The 26167-nt window shown below is 41.2% G+C and overlaps 1 protein-coding gene across 26 annotated transcripts in view; it reads left to right on the top strand.

The window, feature by feature from the left end:
* Nucleotides 1-303: 303 nt before the first annotated feature.
* LOC104847275 (atrophin-1-like) overlaps nucleotides 304-26167 on the top strand; it is a 78763-nt gene continuing 52899 nt past the window's right edge. For 4 of the 26 annotated variants that reach the window (XM_064282990.1, XM_064282997.1, XM_064282999.1 and 1 more), the window contains exons 1-3: nucleotides 304-660; nucleotides 2891-2958; nucleotides 23024-23082. The gene's annotated coding sequence lies outside the window, so the exon portion shown is untranslated. The other 22 variants (XM_064282996.1, XM_064282988.1, XM_064282998.1 and 19 more) reach the window with 17 other exon arrangements.

Raw genomic sequence — 26167 nt, forward strand, 5'->3', positions numbered from 1 at the left:
CGCGCGCCAGGGAACCCAGACACCTGGCCGCCCCTCCCCAGGGTCCCCCACGTTCCCGACTGCCCCGCCCACGGCAGCCGCAGCTCCGCGCCCATCCCTCGCTGCTTTCTCCTCCCCACCCTCTCCCCTTCCGGCAGACGGGGTGGGTCACCAGCGAGCGCAATGGCGAAGCCAATGGGCGCTCAGCTTTCTCTGGCCTCGCCCCCGCGCGGCGGCCAATCGCGGCGGGCGGTGGTGGTAATGCTGTGGAGTGGAGTTTCGATGCCGCTCCTGCCGCGGGCTGGAGCGGCGCTGCCGCGGGGGCTGACGGGGTATTTCGGGAAGGGGGCGTGAGGGGGAGGAGGCGGCAGGGGCTGTGGCGGCCGCTCGGGCAGCATGTGGAGGCGGCCGAGAAAAAGAGAAAGAAAGGAAGGAAGAGGGCGTGGAGTCCTTAGAAGGAGGAGGCGGGACCGGCCGGGCTCCTCACCTCTCTGCGGCGGCGGGCGGCCCGGGAGGCGGTTCCCCCCGGCCCGCGGGCTCCTCAGCTCAGCCGGCCGCCGACCCGCGGCCCCGGGCAGCTGCTGAGGCCACCGGGGTGGCAGCGGCGGGCCGGGGCGTCGGCGGAGGCTGGAGTGGGCGCGCCGGCGACCGCCATGGCGTTCCTCAAACTCCGCGGACCAGGTAGGTAAGGGGCGACGGAGGGGCAGCGCTCCGACTGAGCAGGAAGGGAGGTAGGGCGGGCCGGCGACGTGGGCGGCTTGGACGCCTGCCCGGCGGGGTGGGTGTGCGGGAGGCAGGGGTCCCGCCTCGGGGACAGGCGTCTACACTCTCCGTCCGCGTGTGAATCGCTAGCGGCTACCCCTACCCGGTCTCCTTCAGTCCCGGGCTCCGCCCACCGCGCGGGGCCGCGCTGTCGGCCTGCGCCTCCTGTCGCCTGCCAGGTGAGGCTCAGGCCTGACAGGTGGCTTCCCGCAGGCGGGCGGAGCGGCGCGGGCGGCCGGGACCCAGGGTCACGACCTTGCTTGTTTGCTTCGCCAGATAATTCCAGGCCCTTTTTTTCCTGGTTCAGAGTGGTTGATTCTGCTTAGGGAGTAGTTATTCAACGTGCAGGTTGCTAGATTTGTTTTCTTTTGACATTTTTTGCACGTTCTTGGTTACTTGGCTTGGGAAGAGCTGGTCAGGGATCACCTGAAGTGCCCTAAAGACTCGTGACTTTCTTGGCCTGAAAGAAATATTTTGTGCGTAGGAAGGAAATCGCAGCGGTATCAGAATGATTTGTTTGCCTAAATACATAGGTAACGAGGCTTTCAGGAGATGCAGGCCCTTGCAGACGTTTGTATCTTTCCTTAAGGGAAAAGGAAACGTGAAATTTACCGAGTCGTAGGAAACTTATTAGTGCTGAGAACTTATTTTTGCCTTCCTCCCTTCCTTTTGTGAACAGAAGATAATTGGACAGATTTGAAGGAATAGTTACTCGCATGCATTAGGAAATTATTCCATAAATCAGTACCTGTTTTGCAAAATAATGGGGGAAAACTTGAGATGTGGTTTTTAATATTGTTTTTTAGTGAATATTGTGCCTTGCGTTCTGAATCTAAGTAGTATTATGAATTCTCATTTCCTAAGTGAATTTCATGTTTAGGGTGGTGCTGAAGGTGTGTATCATTTGGTAGCAGAAGGGGTCTACTTGGTGTTGACATCATCTCAGGACATGATACTTTGAAAAACTGTTCAGTCACGTTTATGCCTTTTATTTCAAATTGTAGTACTGCGCTGTCCAGTATACACACTACCCAGTGCCGTCGAGTCGATTTTGAATAGCTGGGGGAAAAAAAAAACCTGTTGCTGTGGCGTCCATTCTGACTCATAGTGACCCAGTAGGACAGAGTAGAACTGCCCCCATAAGGTTTCCACGGAGCGGCTAGTGAATTCTAACTGCCGACCTTTTGGTTAGTATCCTAGCTCTTAACCACTGTGTCACCAGCCACTAGTCACTTGTGGCAGTTAACATTTAAGTTGATTAAAATTAAATCAATTTCAAAACTCACTTTCTCAGTCCTGCTAACCGCGTTTTAAGTGATCAGTAGCTACATGTGACTGTTAACTATCCTACTGGACAGCACAGATAGTAGAACATTTCTATCATCGGAGAAAGTTTTATTGGACAACACTGTTAAAGAATAACAAGCAAAGCACAGTTGAAATAAAACAGATTGGTTTCTCTTTGGAAACCAATTCCCGTACAGTTATCTCACATTATACTCCAAGGGTGTGAAACTCAAGATCTAGATTTTCCTCTAATTTTTACCATTCTAAATAACTTTGTCTTCCCATAGGTAATGGGTGAGGTAACGATTGTTCGCTTTCTTTAGTTTCTAATCCTGTATTTTGGGAAGGTTATTTTTATGATTTAAATCATTGTATGTGTTAGGGATTTCGTGAACTTTTAGGAGAGCACACTATTTTATTCACTGTCAGGTTTAAACAGAAATAGGATTGTGTTTTTTTTGGTCGTAAAATCCAGTTGCACCTTTGTGTACGGTATTTAGGAATTGCACTCGTGAGGTGACTGTGATGCTACTCCAGTTTTATATAATATCTAGTAATACTAAGTGGTAGAGTTGATCTGTTAAAACGTCGTCTGTAAACTTGAGGGTAATTGGATAAGTTAATAAAATGGCCTGGCTCAGAGGGGGTAAAAGCATTGAGGTTTACCTGTAAATCACTAAGCCGTTGGCTTATCTGGTCTCTCTTTTGGAAGACATTGAGAAACAAGTTTAATTTTTAATTTTGCCTAGTTTACACGGAATAGCTGTTTTAGAAGTCGTCTTGTATGCTGATACTTTACAGTTAGAAGTGATGGTAAAAATGAAATGGAATGTGAATACTATTTGAACTTTCTCAGCTACAGAAAATCAGCTCAGCTGAGATGAATTATTTTATTTGGAGGAAAGCAGGATGAGATCTGAATAAGTACAGGTGAGTTTTAAAGCTCGAAGGTACTTGACATACATTTAACTCAAAGAATAACAGTTAAAACATAAAACGAATTGGCTTCATTTACATTTGAGGCTGGAGGTAGTAGAACCTACTTTTGTAAATCTATTTCCATATTCATCTTGTATTTTATTTTCTTTAGTTTTGTAAAATACAGCCTAATATGTATAAGCTGTAGATGGGTAGTGGTCATTTTTTCATTATGTGTTTAAGCATCAGGAGAGTTAGAGATGGTTTAAATATAAAATCAGTGAGCAAATAAAACAGTTTGTTCAAATACCAAATCAGTAATCTGAATGAGAGAGCTTTGCTTCATCTTATGCCAGTATCTAATTATGTGGGTAAAAAGTTATTACTTACTTGCCCAGCCCAGTGCCGTCGAGTCAATTCTGACTCATAGTGACCCTATAGGCTGAATTGGTGAAAATAATTTGAGACTTTTTAAACTAAAATTAATTTTCTATTCTTTTTAAAGTGGAAACATGAACTTTTCCCCAGATTATTTCGCTTTAGTTTACACAGCATGAATCTGTAACAATTGTAGAGTTTTATTCAGCAGGTATTGCTGTCAGTATTTTTCTCTTTGAAGTTAATAAAAATGTAATCCTACATGATTGCATTTTAATTTATTAGTAGTGATTCATAGTACATTCATTACAATAAGAAAGATAGAAGATCTTGATTTGTAGATCAGGGATCACAAATTCACATGCCTATGGGGACTACAATAGGGAGTGACGTCTGGAGATCACGGCATATAGGAGCAGGTATGTTACTTGCTGCCATGGTTAACTGTGCAGGTATGGCTAGAGTCTTTAGAACTCCTTTTTTTTTTTTAAGGAATTCAGCGCTCTGGATTCTTAATACAAAATCTCTTTGAATTTAATGGTGTGGTTTTAAAAAGAGGCTTGTAGGGGACTAGCTTGCAACCTGTAGTTTTAATCAGCTTGAGAAAACAAAGTAGTAAGTAAGATTCCTATTAAAAAGTTTTCTTCAAGGTAAAATGACCAAATTGGTCATAAACTTTAAAAAATTGAGGTATAATTTAGGTCACATATATTGAAAGCTGTATATATTGACTTGTGGTGACCCCATGTGTACAGAGTAGAACTGTGCTCCATAGGGTTTTCAAGGCTCTAGTGGTTAAGTGCTACGGCTGCTAACCAAAGGGTCAGCAGTTCAAATCCTCCAGGTGCTCCTTGGAAACTCTGTGAGGCAGTTCTACTCTGTCCTATAGGGTCGCTCTGAGTCGGAATCGACTCGAGGGACCGGGTTTGGTTTGGTTTTTTTTTTTTTTTTTGACCTTTCAGAAGCAGATCGCCAGGCCTGTCTCCTTAGGCTCCTTTCGGTGAGTTTGGACCACCAACTTTTGGCTAGTAGTTGAGAGCTTAAACATTTGCGCCACCCAGGACTCTGAGATGTAATTTATATAACATGAAACTCACCCTTTTAAAGTGTACAGTTCAGCGATTTTAAGTATATTCACAAAGTTGTGCAGTTATTACCACTGTCTAATTTCAGGTCATTTTCATTACTCTGAAAAGAAACCTCATATCCCATTAGCAGTCACTCCCTATTCCCTCCTCCCTTCAGCCTCTGGCAATCACTAATCTACTGTCCCTATGGATTTACTTATTCTGATTATTTCATATAAATGTGGTTCTTTCTGTCTGACTTCCTTCATTTAACATACTACTTTTAAGGTTCATGAATGTCGTAGTATCAGTCAGTTGGTCATAAACTTTTATATTATGTTTCCATTGCCATCGAGTCAATTCCAACTCATAGTGACCCTATAGGACAGACTAGAACTTCCCCATAGGGTTTCCAAGGTTTGGCTGGTGGATTCAAACTGCTAACCTTTTGGTTAGCATCCTCTATAGCTCCATATCATGTTTAAAACCAAACCCAGTGCTGTCGAGTTGATTCTGACTCCTAGCGACCCTATAGGACAGAGTAGAACTGCCCCCATAGAGTTCCCAAGGAGCGCCGGGCAGATTCGAACTGCTGAGCCTTTGGTTAGCAGTCCTAGCACTTATCACTACACCTCCAGGGTTTCCACATCATGTTTAGGGATTCCTAAAAAAGTTCCTATATTTGTGTGCTGTTTCACTGCTTCCTGTAGTGTTTGTTGATGTTGTTGTAAGGTGCTGTCAGGTCAGTTCTCACTCATAGTAACCCTACTTACAAAAGAACGAAACATGTCTGGCCCTGCGCCATCCTCATGATGGTTGTTATGCTTGAGCCCATTCTTGCAGCCAGTGTCAGTCCATCTCATTAAGGGTCTTCTTCTTTTTTGCTGGTCCTCCACTTTACCATGGCAGACAGGTTTCTTCTGAGCTTCCAGACTAAGACTAGGAAGAAGGATCTGGCAGTCTACTTCTGAAAAGACTTAGCCAGTGAAAACCTTATGAATAGCAGCAGAACATTGTCTAATATAGTGCTGGAAGATGAGCCCCCCAGGTTGAAAGGCACTGGAAAGATGACTAGGGAAGAGCTGCCCTCTCAAAGTAGAGTCCACCTTAATGATGTGGATGGAGTCAAGCTTTCAGAACCTTCATTTCCTGATGTGGCACGATGTCTTACATGCTTTGGACATGTTATCAGGAGGGACCAGTCCCTGGAGAAGGACATCATGCTTGGTAAAGAGAGGGTCAGCAAAAAAGAGAAAGACCCGCAATGAGATGGATTGACACAGTGGCTGCAGCAATGGGCTCAAGCATAAAAATGGTTGTGAGGGTGGTGCAGGATCAGGCAGTGTTTCGTTTTGTAGTACATAGGGTCACTGTGAGTCAGAGCTGACTTGACAGCACCTGACAACAACAATCACCTTACCAAGCTTGATGTCCTTTTCCAGGAACTGGTATCTCCTGATAGCTTGTTCAAAATAGTGTGAGATGAAGTCTCTTCGTCCTCCCTTCTAAGACGCATTCTGGCTGTACTTCTTCTAAGATGGATTTGTTCGTTCTTTTGGCAGTCCATAGTATAGTTGATATTCTTTGCCAACACCACAACTCAAAGGCATATATATACATAAAATGTATATATTGCATATATAATTTGGGATGTTGTTATGTATGTTTTCTGAATCTGTTTTATAACTGGAGTTAAACTTTGCAGTAGTACTACAGGCCCGGGGCTCCCTTCTGGGTTAGTGGTCATTAGGTGAGGGTTCTTGATATGTTGAAGGTTTTTATGAACAAGCTTTTTAGTTATCTAGTGCTCTTATGACAGATACCTTAAGTGGATGGCTTTAACAGGCAGAAATTTATTCTGTAAGTTTATGAGGCTAGCAGTCTGAATTCAGGGCTCCAGCTTCAAGGGAAGGTTTTCTCTTATTTATCAGCTCTGGAGAAAGATCCTTGTCATCAATCTCCCCCTGGTCTAGGACCTTCTCAGTGCAGAGAACCTGAATCCAAAGGATGCACCCATTCCTGTTTCTTCTTTTGGCGATAATGAGGTCTGTCTCCTCTCTGCTCCCGTCTCTCTTTTATATCTCAAAAGAGGCAACCCAATCCCGTAGATTGTGTCCTGCCTCATTAATATCATGTTGTCGTTAGGTGCCGTCGAGTCGGTTCCGACTCACAGCGACCCTATGCACAACAGAAAGGAACACTGCCTGGTCCTGCGCCATCCTTACAATCGTTGTTATGCTTGAGCTCATTGTTGCAGCCACAGTGTCAATCCACCTCGTTGAGGGTCTTCCTCTTTTCCGCTGACCCTGTACTCTGCCAAGCATGATGTCCTTCTCCAGGGACTGATCCCTCCTGACAACAGGTCCAAAGCCTGTAAGACGCAGTCTCACCATCCTTGCTTCTAAGGAGCATTCTGGTTGTACTTCTTCTAAGACAGTCCATGGTATGTTCAGTATTCTTTGCCAGCACCGCAATTCAAAGGCGTCCACTCTTCTTCGGTCTTCCTTATTCATTGTCAAGCTTTCACATGCATATGATGTGATTGAAAATACCATGGCTTGGGTCAGGCACACCTTAGTCTTCAAGGTGACATCTTTGCTCTTTAACACTTTGAAGAGGTCCTTTGCAGCAGATTTGCCCAATCCAATGTGTCTTTTGATTTCTTGACTGCTGCTTCCATGACTGTTGATTATGGAACCAAGTAAAATGAAATCCTTGACAACTTCAGTCTTTTCTCCATTTATCATGATGTTGCTCCTTGGTCTAGTTGTGAGGATTTTTGTTTTCTTTATGTTGTTTTCTTTATGCTGCGGTCTTTGATCTTCATTAGTAAGTGCTTCAAGTCCTCTTCACTTTCAGCAAGCAAGGTTGTGTCACCTGCATAACACAGGTTGTTAATGAGTCTTCCTCCAATCTTGATGCCCCATTCTTTATATAGTCCAGCTTCTCGTGTTATTTGTTCAGCATACAGATTAAATAGGTATGGTGAAAGAATACAACCCTCACACACACCTTTCCTGACTTTAAACCAGTCAGTATCCCCTTGTTCTGTCCAAACAACTGCCTCCTGATCTATGTAAAGTTTCCTTATGAACACAATTAAGTGTTCTGGAATTCCTGTTCTTCACAGTGTTATCCATAGTTTGTATGATCCACACAGTCAAATGCCTTTGCATAATCAATAAAACAGAGGTAAACATCCTTCTGGTATTCTCTGCTTTCAGCCAGGATCCATCTGACATTTCATTGCAGTTAGGATTTACAACACATAGGATAATCACATCAGATCACAAAATGGTGGGCAGTCACACAGTACTGGGAATCATGGCTTACCCAAGTTGACACGCATTTTATGGGGGACACATTTCAATCCATAATAGTAGGGTTGGCATATCTCAGTGAGTAGAGAGAATAACTTAACTACTATTTTAGTAAGTTCACAGTTAATCCAGTACCCACTAAGGGGGTAGAACATTGTACTTTGAACTTTGTTTATGGAGGCACAGGGGAAGATGATCCTTGAAAAATCTTGTAATTTGGGATACAGAATGCATGAAGTGCCTGAAGAACACTGAGGCCCGGATATTGAGGTACTTTATATCAAGGGTACTCCTTTTCTGCTGGAGACTGTGGGACACCCAAGAGTATTAGCTACTGTCTCTGCCCTTAACGATCTTATTGGCTATGAGAGGAGAAAAGATGCATATAAATACAGCATGTGTGAGATACTTCACATGAAAAGCGTTGTGGAGGTTGAAGACAAGCATATAAAACATTATTTGAAAATGTAATGAACAAGTGTATTTTATGTTTCCTAACTTTTTGGGTAGCTTGTATAATACAAGGAAACCCTGGTGGTATAGTGGTTAAAGGCTACTGCTGCCAAACAAAAGGTTGGAAGTTCTAATCCACCATGCGCTCCTTGGAAACCCTATTGGCAGTTCTACTCTGTCCTATAGGGTCACTATGAGTCGGAATCGACTGGACGGCAACGAGAGTTTTGGTATAATACAAAGTAGAACATGGTGAACTCTATTAAGAGATGTAGATAACTTTTTTCGGAATTCAGAAAGGAGCGGATGATCTGATTGTGGACAGAGGGAGGGTGTCATGGCAGGGGAGGTATTTTAGGTTCAGCTGGAAATATTTGTAAAAAGCAGACAGTTGTGCATGGAAGCAACAAGAGGGAACCATAAGGTCAAGCCCGAAAGAGGATGGTGTGCCTATGTTGGGATGGTAAAGAGAGAGAGAGCCCTGATTGGTGCATGTAGTTGAAAAAGATCGGGAGATAAATTACCTAGGTTAACTGTGACTACATTATGAAGTACTTTAAGTATCAGGCCAAGAAGTTTGGATTTGACTGGTAGGCAATGAGAAGTCATTGTAGCTGTGCTTTCTTAGAGTCTGTAAAGGACTTCGAGAGAAATGTGCATATTTGTACTTAATCAAGACGGCCCATAACTTTCATCAGATTCTCAGAGGGGCCTATGATCCCTGAAAGTTAAATTACCACTCTATTACAGGTTTTAGAAGGGTAGATTACAAAAGACAGATAAACACCCAAGGCCAGTTGGGTGGCTATTGCTATAATTCAGACTGTATGTAATATGTTTGAGTATAAACTGAGGACATTAAGTACTAAGCAGAAGTTTGAATGGAAGTGAATATATCTTTAAAGGTCCCACATAACCGTATTAATGGCTCACTTGTAAGTACAATTGAGAGTGACCGTCATATATTTTGGAAACCCTGGTGGCGTAGTAGTTAAGTGCTATGGCTGCTAACCAAAGGGCTGGCAGTTCGAATCCGCCAGGTGCTCCTTGGAAACTGTATAGTGCAATTCTGCTCTGTCCTATAGGGTTGCTATGAGTCAGGTTTTTTTTTTTTTAATCATATATTTTTGTTGTTGTCGTCATTATTTAGTCCCAGTAGGATAAATTAAACTTTATGAAAATGAAGTCAAACATTGATTATGGCAGTAAAAAAGAATCAGATAATCCAGGTGTTCAGATTTGGGTTGTGTTAGGTTTTTTAGCCTTTTATCTTGTTATTTGATTTTTATTATTCTAGTCTAACATAAAATTGGTATTTAGTGAATGTACTCTGGGGTGAAGTGACCCTGGGAAAATGCTGTGTGTCTGGAGAGAGTAGTTTAGGATTAAGTCTTTTTGTGTTGGGTAATATTCCCGGTAGACAGCCACATGAAATCAAATCAGTCACACAGTAATACTTCTGATTGAAAACAAAAGTTAATGAAATCTCCAGTTACTTAGTAATGTTTTAAACAGTTACTAGTATGTCGTGTGCAAATATAAAGTTAAAATGATTACAACTGTCAAATACTTTAGGTTTTATTTCCACCATTCCCCATTCTTTTTTATATGATAACTATAATTACTAACATTCTTCTCTGTATTTGCTGATTGGCATTGGAAATAGTCTGGATGCAGTTATTACTTCACAGCTTTAGGGAAAAGGCCACTTAATTTATTAGTTTATTATCAACTTAAAGGTCAATCTTTTGTACTTGTAAGGATTTAAGGCCACAGATAACATTAAAACATGCAGCATAGGATAATTTAAACACTTAAGAAGTAAAATCATGTAAGAAATATTTGTTCTAAAACTTAGAATGAGAGTTATTACAATTGAGGACTACATTTAACTTTATTCCCTGTTATCTAAGGTATAAAAAAAAAAGAGAGAGATTGACTTTATGTCTTACAGTAGCAAGCACAAATTACTTTGAAGAGGTAGCCTTTTCTTTTGCATCAGTTTCTGGATTCAAAAGCTGGATCACTATCTCATTTTTAGACAGCTTTATTGAGATATATTCACCTACCATACAGTTTACCAATTTAAATTTTACGGTTCAGTTCACAGAATGGAACAACTCATTATGATCAATTTTAGACCATTTTTATAATACCAAAAAGAAACCCCTCGCCTCTAAGCTGTCACTCCCTAAATCCGTATCCTCTCCAGCTGTAGATGACCACTGAACTGTTTTTGTCTCTGTAGATTAGCCTCTTCTGGATATTTTGTATAAATGGGATTAAATAACATATGTTCTTTGTGATTGTCTTCTTATCTTTGGAGATATATCTATTAAGATCCTTTTTTCATTTTTTAATTGGGTTATTCGTCTTTTTATTATTGAGTTGTAGGAGTTCTTTATATATTGTAGATACAAGTCCATTATCAGATATAACATTTATCAGATTTTTCTACCAGTCTGTAACCTGTCTTTTCACTTTTGTGATGGTGTCCATTGAAGCATAAAAGTATTTAATTTTGATTAAGCCCAATTTATTTTTTCTTTGGTTACTTGTTCATTTGTTGTCATATCTAAGAAATATTTGCCTAATTCAAAGTCATGAAGAGTGTAGTGGGTTGAACACTGGTCCTGAAAAAGACATGTCCAAGTCCTTACCCGAGGATCCTGTAAATGTGATCTTACCTGGACAGAGGGTCTTTGTAGATGTAATTAAGGTAATGATCTCGGGATGAGATCACCCTGATTAGCGTGGGCTCCAAATCCAGTGGAATGTCCTTGTAAGAGATAGAAAAGGAGAAGACTGAGAGACCTAGAAACACATGGAAGAAGGCAATGTGAAGATGGAGGCAGAGACTGAAATCATGTACCCTCAAGCCAAGGAACAGCTGGAGCCTGAGCTGCTGCAAGAGGCAAGAAAGAAGTCTCCCCTAAAACCTTTGGACGAAGGGCAGCTCTGTGGACACCTTGATTTTAGACTTCTGGCCTCAGCTGTGAGAAAATAAGTTTTTGTTGTAAGCTACCAAGTTGTAATTTGTTAATGGCAGTCCTAGGAAACTAGTACAAAGAGTTGTATAGTTACAGCTCTTACATTTTGGTCTGTGATCCATTTTGACTAAGTTTTGCATATGCTATGAGGTAGGAGTTTAACTTCATTTTTTTGTGTGTCTGGACTATTAAATTGTCTTGGTATCTTTGTCAAAAATCAACTGACTGTAAATGTGAGGATTTGGTTCTGGACTCTCAATTCTGTTCCACTGGGCTATATCAGTACCATACTGTGTTAATTACTTGTTGAAAAGTGTGAGTCTCCCAACTTTATTCTTCTTTTTCAAGATTATTTTGGCTTTTCTGGGTTACTTGCATTTCCACATAAATTTTGAGATCAACTTGTTAATTTCTGCCAAAAAGGCTGTTGGACTTTGATGGGAATTGTATTCAATCTGTAGATCAGTTTGAGGAATACTGCCATCTTAGCAATATTGTCTTTCAGCCCATGAACGTGGGATATCTTTCCATTTATTTAGTTTTTTTTTTTTTTTTAATTTCTTTCAATGATGTAGTTTCAGAGTACAAGTTTCTTAATTTTATTTTCGGATTGTTTATTGTATATAGAAATACAGTTGTCTTTTGTATATTGCTCTTGTGCCCTGCAACTTTGTTGAACTTGTTTATTAGTACTAATAGTTTTGAGTGGATTCCTGAGCATTTTCTGTATATGAGATCATGTCATCTGTGAATAGAGAGAGTTTTACTTCTCTCCAGTCTAGCCCTTTATTTCTTCCTCTTGATGAATTGACCTGAGCAGAATCTCCAGGACAGTGTTGAATACAAGTGGTGAGAGTGGACATCCTTATCTTGTTGCTGATCTTCTGGGGAAAGCGTTTAGTCTTTTATTTTAAGTATGATGCTAGCTGTGAGTTTTTCATAGATGGCCTTTATCAGTTTCAGGAAGTTCCTTTCTATCTCTAGTTTGTTGACTGGTAGCTTCTTATACATGGATAAGAAGTTCCCACCTTGGGTCCATGATAAAGCCATATAACTAGAAGGAAAAATCCCCTGGCTTTAGCCAAGGTCATATATTGTCAGAATTTGTCCATTCTCAAGACTTCTAAATATTGCTTTTTTATTAGTGATGCTCAAATTTGTGATTCAGGTTTTGAATTTTCCCCTAAGTTCTAATCTCTGTGACATTTGCTTATTCAGTAATTCCAATTAGCTACCAGCCTGTCATTCCAAATTCAGCACGACTTTATTCATGCATTCATTTGATTGATTCATTTATTGTACATTGAATGCTATTCCAGGGTCCAAAGGATACAAGAATATGTTTGGAGAAATGTCTGAGGTAAGAATGGCTCTAACACAGAGGACCTGGCGTGTCAACAGAGGACCCTCTTGGAGATACGCAGGGGCCGTATCACGAAGATCCTGTGAGCTAAGTTCTAAGGAGTTAGAACTTTATTCTGAAAGTAGTAGTGAGCCACTGAAAGATCTGAAGCAGGAAATCAGTGTCAGATGTGAATCTTGAACAAATCGTGAGGAAGGAGAGCTAGTGTAGAATATATAGATTGATGCTGAAAATGAAGCTGGAGGTTGGGGAACTGCTAGTTCTATCATTTGAAAAGAAAAGAAAGCCTGAAATAAGACACTGGAAGTGGAGCTCTGGTGGCACAGTAACTAAGAGCTACAGTGAGCCGTGGCTCCTAACCAAAAGGTAGGCAGTTCAAATCCACCAGCCACTCCTTGGAAACTCTGTGGGGAAGTTCTACTCTGTCCTTTAGGGTTGCTGAGTCGGAATTAACTCGATGACAATGTTGGTTTTTTGTTTTTTAAGTGGGGATAGATCTGTAGATTTTTAGGAAGTGAAAAATGGATAGTACTTGGTAACTGGATTGTAGAGGCTGAAGGAGCAGGACAGTACCTCCATGATTACTATGGTTTTGACTAGGGGGCCTAGGTGGTTAGGGAACACACAGAGGGAACTGGTTTGGCAGGAAGGTGAATTCATATTTGGATATGTTGGGGTACTAGCAGGACATCTACATTGGAGAAGTGTTATAGTGTTGTTAGTTGCCATCAAGTTCATTTCGACTCATGGCGACTCCATGTGTGCAAAGTAGAACTGGGTTTTCAAGGCTGTCATCTTTCATAAGCCAATCGATCATCAGGCCTGTCATCCAAGGCACATCTGGGTGAGTTCAAACCATCAACCTTTTGGTTAGTAGTCGAGTGTTTTAACCTTCTGCACCACCTTGGGAATCCTAGGCAGTTAAATGTGAGGCTGGGTTCAGAGAAAAGTGTTTTAGGTGATAATTAATGTGAATGAGGTCACTCAAGAAATGAGCAGAGCTTATGGTCAATGAGAGTATAATGGAGGCTATAGGATGAATAGAGGAAAGGAAACCTGAAATTAAGCTACAAGAGGTAGGAAGAAAGCTACAAGAGGCTGCTATTACAGGCCAAAGTAGGGAAGAATTAGCTCAATTTTTCGTTATCGTTTAGTTTTCCTTTTATCCAGTACATTGTTTTAAACTTTAACATGAAAATTTTTTGTTTTGTTTTTCCCATTTGCCTTATGCTCTTTACTACCTAAGCCAGTGTTTCCTAACTTGCACATATATCAGAGTCACTTGGTGAGATTAAATGCAGGTTCTTTGGGTCCTGGTAGACCTACTGAATGAGAATCACCTGGGATGACACCCTAGAATCTGTATTTTTTTTTTTTAATAACTTTTATTAAGCTTCAAGTGAACGTTTACAAATCCAATCAGTCTGTCACATATAAGTTTACATACATCTCACTCCCTACTCCCACTTACTCTCCCCCTCTTGCGTCAGCCCTTTCAGTTTCTCCTTTCTTGACAATTTTGCCTGCTTCCCTCTCTCTCTATCCTCCCATCCCCCCTCCAGACAAGAGTTGCCAACACAATCTCAAGTGTCCACCTGATATAATTAGCTCACTCTTCATCAGCGTCTCTCTCCCACCCGCTGACCAGTCCCTTTCATTTCTGATGAGTTGTCTTCGGGGATGGTTCCTGTCCTGTGTCAACAGAAGGTCTGGGGAGCATGGCCGCCGGGATTCCTCCAGTCTCAGTCAGACCATTAAGTTTGGTCTTTTTATGAGAATTTGGGGTCTGCATCCCACTGATCTCCTGCTCCCTCAGGGGTCCTCTGCTGTGCTCCCTGTCAGGGCAGTCATCGATTGTGGCCGGACACCAACTAGTTCTTCTGGTCTCAGGATGATGTAGGTCTCTGGTTCATGTGGCCCTTTCTGTCTCTTGGGCTCTTAGTTGTCGTGTGGCCTTGGTGTTCTTCATTTTCCTTTGCTCCAGGTGGGTTGAGACCAATTGCTGCATCTTAGATGGCCGCTTGTTAGCATTTAAGACCCCAGATGCCACATTTCAAAGTGGGATGCAGAATGATTTCATAATAGAATTATTTTGCCAATTGACTTAGAAGTCCCCGCAAACCATGTTCCCCAGACCCCCGCGCTTGCTCCGCTGAGCTTTGAAGCATTCATTTTATCCCGGAACCTTCTTTGCTTTTGGTCCAGTCCAATTGAGCTGACCTTCCATGTATTGAGTGTTGTCTTTCCCTTCACCTAAAGCAGTTCTTATCTACTGATTAATCAATAAAAAACCCTCTCCCACCCTCCCTCCCTCCCCCCCTCGTAACCACAAAAGTATGTGTTCTTCTCAGGTTTACTATTTCTCAAGATCTTATAATAGTGGTCTTATACAATATTTGTCCTTTTGCCTCTGACTAATTTCGCTCAGCATAATGCCTTCCAGGTTCCTCCATGTTATGAAATGTTTCAGAGATTCGTCACTGTTCTTTATCGATGCGTAGTATTCCATTGTGTGAATATACCACAATTTATTTACCCATTCGTCCGTTGATGGACACCTTGCTTGCTTCCAACTTTTTGCTATTGTAAACAGAGCTGCAATAAACATGGGTGTGCATATATCTGTTTGTATGAAGGCTCTTGTATCTCTCGGATATATTCCTAGGAGTGGGATTTCTGGGTTGTATGGTAGTTTTATTTCTGTTTAAGAAAACGCCAGATAGATTTCCAAAGTGGTTGTACCATTTTACATTCCCACCAGCAGTGTATGAGAGTTCCAATCTCTCCTCAGCCTCTCCAACATTTATTATTTTGTGTTTTTTTGGATTAATGCCAGCCTTGCTGGTGTGAGATGGAATCTCATCGTAGTTTTAATTTGCATTTCTCTAATGGCTAATGATCAAGAGCATTTTCTCATGTATCTGTTGGCTGCCTGAATATCTTCTTTAGTGAAATGTGTGTTCATATCCTTTGCCCACTTCTTGATTGGGTTGTTTGTCTTTTTGTGGTTGAGTTTTGACAGAATCATGTAGATTTTAGAGATCAGGCACTGGTCGGAGATGTCATAGCTGAAAATTCTTTCCCAATCTGTAGGTGGTCTTTTTACTCTTTTGGTGAAGTCTTTAGATGAGCATAGGTGTTTGATTTTTAGGAGCTCCCAGTTATCGGGTTTCTCTTCATCATTTTTGGTAATGTTTTGTATTCATTCTGTTTATACCTTGTATTAGGGCTCCTAGGGTTGTCCCAATTTTTTCTTCCATGATCTTTATCGTTTCAGTCTTTATGTTTAGGTCTTTGATCCACTTGGAGTTAGTTTTTGTGCATGGTGTGAGGTATGGGTCCTGTTTCATTTTTTTGCAAATGGATATCCAGTTATGCCAGCACCATTTGTTAAAAAGGCTATCTTTTGCCCAATTAATTGACACTGGTCCTTTGTCAGATATCAGCTGCTCATACGTGGATGGATCTATGTCTGGGTTCTCAATTCTGTTCCATTGGTCTATGTGCCTGTTGTTGTACCAATACCAGGCTGTTTTGACTACTGTGGCTGTATAATAGGTTCTGAAGTCAGGTAAGGTGAGGCCTCCCACTTTCTTCTTCTTTTTCAGTAGTGCTTTGCTTATCCGGGGCTTCTTTCCCTTCCATATGAAATTGGTGATTTGTTTCTCTATCCCCTTAAAATATGACATTGGAATTTGGATCGGAAGTACGTTAAATGTATAGATGGCTTTTGGTAGAATAGACATTTTTACTATGTTAAGTCTTCCTATCCATGAGCAAGGTATGTTTTTCCACTTAAGTATGTCCTTTTGAATTTCTTGTAGTAGAGCTTTGTAGTTTTCTTTGTATAGGTCTTTTACATCCTTGGTAAGATTTATTCCTAAGTATCTTATCTTCTTGGGGGCTACTGTGAATGGTATTGATTTGGTGATTTCCTCTTCGGTGTTCTTTTTGTTGATGTAGAGGAATCCAAGTGATTTTTGTATGTTTATTTTATAACCTGAGCCTCTGCCAAACTCTTCTATTAGTTTCAGTAGTTTTCTGGAGGATTCCTTAGGGTTTTCTGTGTATATAATCATGTCATCTGCAAATAGTGATAACTTTACTTCTTCCTTGCCAATCCGGATACCTTTTATTTCTTTGTCTAGCCTAATTGCCCTGGCTAAGACTTCCAACACGATGTTGAATAAGAGCGGTGATAAAGGGCATCCTTGTCTGGTTCCCGTTCTCAAGGGAAATGCTTTCAGGTTCTCTCCATTTAGAGTGATATTGGCTGTTGGCTTTGCATAGATGCCCTTTATTATGTTGAGGAATTTTCCTTCAATTCCTGTTTTGGTAAGAGTTTTTATCATGAATGGGTGTTGGACTTTGTCAAATGCCTTTTCTGCATCAATTGATAAGATCATGTGGTTTTTGTCTTTTATTTATGTGATGGATTATATTAATGGTTTTTCTGATATTAAACCAGCCTTGCATACCTGGTATAAATCCCACTTGATCATGGTGAATTATTTTTTTGATGTGTTGTTGGATTCTATTGGCTAGAATTTTGTTGAGGATTTTTGCATCAATGTTCATGAGGGATATAGGTCTATAATTTTCTTTTTTTGTAATGTCTTTACCTGGTTTTGGTATCAGGGAGATGGTGGCTTCATAGAATGAGTTGGGTAGTATTCCGTCATTTTCTATGCTTTGGAATACCTTTAGTAGTAGTGGTGTTAACTCTTCTCTGAAAGTTTGGTAGAACTCTGCAGTGAAGCCGTCCGGGCCAGGGCTTTTTTTGTTGGGAGTTTTTTGATTACCGTTTCACTCTCTTTTTTTGTTATGGGTCTGTTTAGTTGTTCTACTTCTGAATGTGTTAGGTAGGTAGTGTTTTTCCAGGAATTCATCCATTTCTTCTAGGTTTTCAAATTTGTTAGAGTACAATTTTTCATAATAATCTGAAATGATTCTTTTAATTTCATTTGGTTCTGTTGTGATGTGGTCCTTCTCATTTCTTATTCGGGTTATTTGTTTCCTTTCCTGTATTTCTTTAGTCAGTCTAGCCAATGGTTTATCAATTTTGTTAATTTTTTCAAAGAACCAGCTTTTGGCTTTGTTAATTCTTTCAATTGTTTTTCTGTTCTCTAATTCATTTAGTTCAGCTCTAATTTTTATTATTTGTTTTCTTCTGGTGCCTGATGGATTCTTTTGTTGCTCACTTTCTATTTGTTCAAGTTGAAGGGACAGTTCTCTGCTTTTGGCTCTTTCTTCTTTTTGTATGTGTGCATTTATTGATATAAATTGGCCTCTGAGCACTGCTTTTGCTGTGTCCCAGAGGTTTTGATAGGAAGTATTTTCATTCTCGTTGCTTTCTATGAATTTCCTTATTCCCTCCTTGATGTCTTCTATAACCCAGTCTTTTTTCAGCAGGGTATTGTTCATTTTCCAAGTATTTGATTTCTTTTCCCTAGTTTTTCTGTTATTGATTTCTAGTTTTATTGCCTTGTGGTCTGAGAAGATGCTTTGTAATATTTCGATGTTTTGGACTCTGCAAAGGTTTGTTTTATGACCTAATATGTGGTCTATTCTAGAGAATGTTCCATGTGCCCTAGAAAAAAAAAGTATATTTTGCAGCAGTTGGGTGGAGAGTTCTGTATAAGTCAATGAGGTCAAGTTGGTTGATTGTTGTAATTAGATCTTCCGTGTCTCTGTTGAGCTTCTTACTGGATGTCCTGTCCTTCTCCGAAAGTGGTGTGTTGAAGTCTCCTACTACAATTGTGGAGGTATCTATCTCGCTTTTCAATTCTGTTAAAATTTGATTTATGTATCTTGCAGCCCTGTCATTGGGTGCATAAATATTTAATATGGTTATGTCTTCCTGATCAATTGTCCCTTTTATCATTATGTAGTGTTCTTCTTTATCCTTTGTGGTGGATTTAACTTTGAAGTCTATTTTGTCAGAAATTAATATTGCTACTCCTCTTCTTTTTTGCTTATTGTTTGCTTGATATACTTTTTTCCATCCTTTCGGTTTTAGTTTGTTTGTGTCTCTAAGTCTAAGGTGTGTCTCTTGTAGGCAGCATATAGATGGATCGTGTTTCTTTATCCAGTCTGTGACTCTCTGTCTCTTTATTGGTGCATTTAGTCCATTTACATTCAGGGTAATTATAGATAAATAAGTTTTTAGTGCTGTCATTTTGATGCCTTTTTATGTGTGTTGTTGACAATTTCATTTTTCCACATACTTTTTTGTGCTGAGGTGTTTTTCTTAGTAAATTGTGAGATCCTCATTTTCATAGTGTTTGACTTTATGTTAGTTGAGTCGTTACGTTTTTCTTGGTTTTTATCTTGAGTTATAGAGTTCTTATACCTTTTTGTGGTTACCTTATTATTTACCCCTATTTTTCTAAGTAAAAATCTAACTTGTATTGTTCTATATCGCCTTGTATCACTCTCCATATGGCAATTCAATGCCTCCTGTATTTAGTCCCTCTTTTTGATTATTGTGATCTTTTACCTATTGACTTCCATGATTCCCTGTTATGTGTATTTTTTTTTTTTAAGTAATCTTAATTTGTTTGTTTTTGTGATTTCCCTATTTGAGTTGATATCAGGACGTTCTGTTTTGTGACCTTGTGTTGTGCTGATATCTGATATTATTGGTTCTCTGACCAAACAATATCCTTTAGTATTTTTTGTAGCTTTGGTTTGGTTTTTGCAAATTCTCTAAACTTGTGTTTGTCTGTAAATATCTTAATTTCGCCTTCATATTTCAGAGAGAGTTTTGCTGGATATATGATCCTTGGCTGGCAGTTTTTCTCCTTCAGTGTTCTGTATATGTCGTCCCATTCCCTTCTTGCCTGCATGGTTTCTGCTGAGTAGTCAGAACATATTCTTATTGATTCTCCCTTGAAGGAAACCTTTCTTTTCTCCCTGGCTGCTTTTAAAATTTTCTGTTTATCTTTGGTTTTGGTGAGTTTGATGCTAATATGTCTTGGTGTTTTTCTTTTTGGATCAATCTTAAATGGGGTTCGATGAGCATCTTGGATAGCTATCCTTTCGTCTTTCATGATGTCAGGGAAGTTTTCTGTCAGGAGTTCTTCAAGTATTTTCTCTGTGTTTTCTGTCCCCCCTCCCTGTTCTGGGACTCCAATCACCCGCAGGTTATCCTTCTTGATAGAGTCCCACATAATTCTTAGGGTTTCTTCATTTTTTTTAATTCTTTTATCTGATTTTTTTTTCAGCTGTGTTGGTGTTGATTCCCTGGTCCTCCATATGTCCCAGTCTGCATTCTAATTGCTCGAGTCTGCTCCTCTGACTTCCTAGTGCGTTGTCTAATTCTGTTATTTTATTGTTAATCTTTTGGATTTCTACATGTTGTCTCTCTATGGATTCTTGCAACTTATTAATTTTTCCAGTATGTTCTTGAATAATCTTTTTGAGTTCTTCAACAGTTTTATCAGTGTGTTCCTTGGCTTTTTCTGCAGTTATCCTAATTTCATTTGTGATATCATTAAGCATTCTGTAAATTAGTTTTTTATATTCTGTATCTGAGAATTCCAAGATTGTATCTTCATTTGGGAAAGGTTTTGATTCTTTTGTTTGGGGGGTTGGAGAAGCTGTCATGGTCTGCTTCTTTAAGTGGTTTGATATGGATTGTTGTCTCCGAGCCATCACTGGGAAACTAGTTTTTCCAGAAAATCCGCTAAAAAAAAAAAATGCAGTCAGATCCCTATCAGAGTTCTCCCTCTGGCTCAGGCTATTCAGATGTTAATGAAGCCGCCTGGGGAGGGTGGGGGAGGGAACAGAGAGATAGGAGAGTAGCACCTCAGAATATAGCCAGAGTTGCTTGTCTTGCCTGGAATGACTATTATATCTGAGATTCCCTCGGGCGCATCGCCTATGTGTGCTGGCTGTGTGGAGATTGCCCCCGGGGGGTCTGGCCCGCTGGAGTCACGGTCAGATCCTCCGCTTCCAGCCCCACGCCCAGCGTAAAGGCTCCCCTACTGGGACGGTGCACTCTCGACTCCAAAATCAGTCACTGCCTCCCGGGGACTTCTCGTCCCTCCAGCCGCGTGGCCGTGCCGCCTCCGAGAACCAGTTGGGCCTCCTCCCGGGGTTAGTTCAGATGGGTGGAGCAGTTCCCCGTGCTTGTGCCGTGACCGAGTGTCCCGGCTGGGATGCTGTTTTCCCCGCTCGAATACCAGTCGCTGCCTCCCAGGGACTTCTCCTACCGGCTGCGTCCCACGCCGCCTGCGCGACCCGGCTGGTCCCCTTCCTGGGGTTAGTTCAGGGGGGTGGAGCAACTCTCCGTGTTTATGGCGTACCTGCGTCCAGTCCACATCCCTGCGGGACGGTTCCCCGGCTCGGATGCTGCTCTTTTTGCTCCAAGACCAGTCACTGCCTCCCGGGGACTTCTCCTACCGGCTGCGTCCCACGCCGCCCGTGGAACCGGCTGGTCTCCCTCCCGGGGTTAGTTCAGGGGGGTGGAGCAGGTCTCTGTGCTTGTGCCGTACCTGACTGGTACGCTGGCTCCAGGTTCTGGAAACAATCGCTGCTTCCCCGTATTAGTTCGTTCTCCGTCTCTAAATCTGTGTTTGTTGTTCAGGGTTCGTAGATTGTTATGTATGTGATCGATTCACTTGTTTTTCCGTGTCTTTGTTGTAAGAGGGATCTGAGGTAGCGTCTGCCTAGTCTGCCATCTTGGCTCCGCCTCTAGAATCTGTATTTTTTAAAAATCTTCTGTGATAAAGAATGCTCTTTACCAAGCTTGTTTCTTTTTATCCCTGATGCCAACTAACTTATATTTACTAGTCCCTTTGCTGGAAAAAAAAAAAAAAATTTTTTTTTTTTTTTTGCTGTTAGGGATGGCCATATGATTGAGATCCTTCTATAGGAAATTAAGCAGAAATGTTATCCATTGCAAATACGAAGCCCCCTTGATCAATCCTCTCTCTTCCCTACCTTCTGTCTGGCAGTTATATGTATGACAGAGCAACACTGGAAACGAGGGGTCAAATAGAGCTGAGCATCTGTCAGCCTGGGTCGTCTCCACCCTCCTCAAACTGATCATTAACACTGATTTTGGTCTTTCTGTATGCATGGATTAAAAATAAACTATTGTGTTATGCCACAGTTTTGGAATTTACCTATTATAACATCCACTGTTACATTAGCCAGTATGGTTTCTTAGATTACTATTTAATGATCAGAGTTTGGGAACCATGGCCCTTTGTCTATGCCATTTGTATTTTTAAACTCATTTATATGGTAGGGTAGTCTTCAGTTTCAAACAATGTATCACATTAGGCAAATCTGCTGCAAAGACCTCTTTAAATTTTTAAAAAACAAAGATGTCACTTTGGGGACTAAGGTGCACCTGACCTAAGCCATGGTATTTTCAGTTGCCTCATATACTTGTGAAAACCGGACAATGAATAAGGAAGGCTGAGAAAGAATTGGTGCCTTTGACGTATGGTGTTGACAAAGAATATTTAATATACCATGAACTGACAGAAGAGCAGACAAATATGTCTTGAAAGAAGTAGCAGCCAGAATGCTCTCTAGAAGCGAGGATGGTGAGATTGTATATTTTTGGCATGTTATCAGGAAGGACCAGTCCCTAGAGAAGAACATCATGCTTGGTAAAGTAGAGTGTCAGCAAAAAAGAAGACCCTCAACAAGATCAGTTGACACAGTGGCTACAACAATGGGCTTAAACATAGCAAGGATTGTGAGGGTGGCACAGTTACTGGGCAGTATTTCTTCTGTTGTACACAGGGTGGCTGTGAGTTGGAACTAACTCGATGGCACCTGACAACAATAGTCTTCAGTTGTTTACTTGCAGGCATTGTAGGTAAATATTGTGGTTTTTTCTGTAATAATTTTAATGGAAATGCTTTTGTTAACATCCTGATAATTTTATTAAATGACAAACATTTGCATGCTTACTGCCTCCTGGTCTTTGATGCTGGGGATACATCTATATATAAAACAAAGGGTCTGCCTTCTGGTATGGAATAAGATGGACTTAGATAAGGGCAATTATCTTACCTGTACTTTGGAGCACCAAGGGAGAAGTGGCTAATTGAACCCAAGGTGGAGTGGGTGGAGTCCTTCTTGATGTTTATATCCCTTTTGTAAGATTGTTCTCTTTTATACTTGTTGGACAGGAGTCATACCTAACCTCTTTAAAATACCCCTTTAAACGAAAAAAACCAAACCTGTTTCCATTGAATTGATTCCAACTCCTAGTGACCTTAGAGGACAGAGTTTCCAAGGAGCGCCTGGTGGATTCCCTTTAGAAAATCAAAAACAAGTACATTTTTGGTAGATTTGTGTTACGTGGGGTGTGCTGAACATGTGCCTTTTCTTAATCTCTATCACTAAGAAAATTATTTAAGAGAACTATAGATTTTAATCTTGATGCAGATTATGTTGTTAGATGTTTCCTGCAATTAACAAAGAAAAAAATTTAAAGAAAACCTTATTGATGATATTTACTCTTTCCCTCTTCTTTTGCAGGGAAATTTTGAATTGGGAATGGTGAAAGTCAGAAAGAACCTACTTTCTTCCTAAGCATGGTATGCTAAATCTGTGTAAGTTCCGTAGGGTAAAATCACATAATTAATCAAACAGGACTTGGAAAGATATGTCTGTCTGTCTTGTCAAACCCATTGCTGTCCAGTTGATTCTGACATGACGACTTCATGTGTGTAGAGTAGAACTGCACCCTGTAGGATTTTCTTGGATGTAGTCTTTATGGAAGCAGATCGCCAGGTTTTTCTTCCGTAGTGCCACTGGGTGGGTCCGAACCTCCACCCTTGAGGTTAGTAGCTGTGTGTGTGTGTCTGTGTGTGTATATGCATGTGTGTGTTGTAGATGGGTGCATGTGTAGATGAATAAACAAGAGTCTTCTATATTGCATAGTTCTCTAAATACTTAGGGATTTCCCCCAGTTTTGAAAGCTTACACGCTAGGCAGTGTGTGGTTGCAGTGTCAAACTGGATCGTTAACCAGCGTGAGGAAAGCGTTCCCAGGAGAACTATAAAAGGCTGAGCAAGTGACAGCCACAACCTGGAAAAGTAGGCGTGGCATGCTCTTGGAGTTTGTTGGACTTGTTTGTTAACAACAGTTGGCTTTTAAAGGATATGTAAGCGACTGCAGCATCAGTAGGATAGAAACCAGGGGACTAGATCAGAGTAGCAAGTGTGGTATTATTAGTTAGGCAAGACAGATAAGTAGCCTAATCCGAGGTACGAGCAAGTAGTTAGAAACTAGTGTGTCTGTGAGAGCCTGCAGGATTCAAATAGGAAAGATGTCTGGGATCAAGAGACTTCAGTAAATGAGGCCAAGGAGCTATGTAACCTTGCAGACATTCTCAAGTGATCTTGTAGCAGGGACAGTGAGAGAGAACCTGGTTAGAGTATTTCCTAATAGAGAAGCTAGTCAAGGGGGAAAATGAAATATGGGCTGTATGTCCTATAGAAATGTTTCTGGGTGATTGTGTGTATGTTCAGTAATGGCTAATCTACTCACTTAACAATGGATGAACTTGTTATTTTAAAGAAACTTACTGTAAATTATTTAAAATGTGAAGTCCTTTAATAGAATAAGTGATCTTTTAGCTTATCTTTTGTCATAAAACTGAATTGCTATATATCACCTTCACTTAAATGTAGATGCTCTGAAGGTTTGACTGTTACGAGTGATCACTACAGAGACTATTTTTTATGTTCTCATGAATTACTGGAGTCCTGGCGCCATAGCGCTTAAGAACCCAGATGCTAACCAGAAGGCCGGCAGTAAATCTACCAGCCACTCCTTGGAAACGCTGTGGGGCAGTTCTGCTCTGTCCTGTTGGGTCGTTATGAGTTGGAATCGACTCGACAGCCTCACGTTTCAGGTTTGGTAAATTACTGGCTTTAGAACCACCTATGTATTGGCTGTTGAACTGTTGCTTTTTAAATGTTCGTAATTAACTCGTTTGTATTTTCTCCTTACTGACAGTGTTTCACCTAAAGCTTACAGACTCAATTAATGTCAAATGAACTCCTTACCTGCTCACCTTGTGCCCCTCTTTGCTCCTTGGAGCCGCAGTTCTGAACTTGAAATTTCTTTTTTCTGACCACAGCTTCTTTCATTCTTGGTTCTTCCAGTGAACCAGAGCTTTGCTGTATTAAGCCTACTTCACTTAGTTGCTCAGTTCAGTGTGGCCACAAACTGACCTCTTTAGAAGCCTTGACCTTTTGATTTGCACAGTCTGGTTAGAGCAGTGTTTTTCAAAGTGTATGTACTGCTAAAGGGACAAGGTGGGCAAACCTCACCTTTATCATTTCCTTGTCAGCAGTCACTTACATGGCACTTTGTCTGTCTTACCCTAACCACCCAGAGTTAAACTAGACCTCATCCCTGGCCACCTAGGGCCAAGGTCATTGGGTACCAGCCGTAGGCTCAGAAGTCTGCACAACTCCCATCACTTCAGACCAGCTGGCCCCTCTCTCTCTATCTCTCTCTCTGTCTCTCTCTTTCTTTCTCGTCTCCTGGGACTAGCCTGTGTAGCCTTTCTCTGTCACCCAGCTGCCCAGACCTGGGTCTTCACAAATCTCTGTCCTGCTAACCCCTGCTGGCTTATTGCCCCCTATGGGTTTGCTAATTCTCTCTAACTGCTTATAAAATTCACGGAAACTTTTTAATTTGTTGTTGTTGTGTGCTGTTGAGTTGATTCCAACTCAGAGTAACCCTTTTGACAGAGTATAACTGCCCTGTAGGGTTTCCTAGGCCATAATCTTTACGGGAGCAGATTGCCAGGTCTTTTCTCCTGCGGAACCGCTGGGTGGGCTCGAACCACTGGTTAACAGCAGAGAGCTTAACCATTGTGCCACTAGGGCTCCTTTACTTGTACCTACATTTACCCATTTATTATAATCAGAAAGGGTACAAGCAAAGAAAGACTCCAGACAAGGCCTGGGAGAGGGCCCTGTGGCGCAGCGCAAAGACAGTGCCTGACTTTCATCTTTATCCTCCCATCTTGTCAACTGGGGATTATGTGCCTGATGATTTTATACATGGTGTTAGTTGATGAGGACTGAGGAGGGATGGCAGGAGATGAGACTAGGGGAGGAAGAATATATAGGAGCAATTCTAAGCTAAGGGGCTTGAAATTTGTTCTTACAGCTGTGGGGTGGCAACCGTTGGAAAATTTTATTTAGAGTTTTGTCATTCAGTTTGAGCCTTTAGGAACCAACTTTGCAAAGACTGGGCTCTGAATGCTTAGAGATGGTAGTGACAAATCACAGGTTCAAAGAGGAAGGTGAATCTGCCTTTTTCTCTGGAATTGGTCCTTCATTCTTTTGGGCAGTTAAAAGCTGTTTGTATCCAAGAAACTACTTCCCTGCAGGCATGAAATATTTACAAATTTGTGACAGAGTGATGTATAGTATATGGAGAGGGAATCATGAGAGCTCTCTGTGAGGTTTGTCCAGCAACAGTTTGAGAAAACCACTATTATGGGAGCCCCGGCTGGGGCAAATGGTTAACGTGCTCAGCTCCTAACCAAAAGATTGGAGGTTGGAGTCCACCCAGAGGTGCTTTGGAAGAAAGGCCTGATAATCTTCTTACAAAAAAACAGCCATCGATAACCCTGTGGAGCACAGCTCTGCTCTGACA

The sequence above is a fragment of the Loxodonta africana genome, chromosome 3, assembly GCF_030014295.1.
Source record: "Loxodonta africana isolate mLoxAfr1 chromosome 3, mLoxAfr1.hap2, whole genome shotgun sequence".
Taxonomy (NCBI): Eukaryota; Metazoa; Chordata; class Mammalia; order Proboscidea; family Elephantidae; genus Loxodonta; species Loxodonta africana.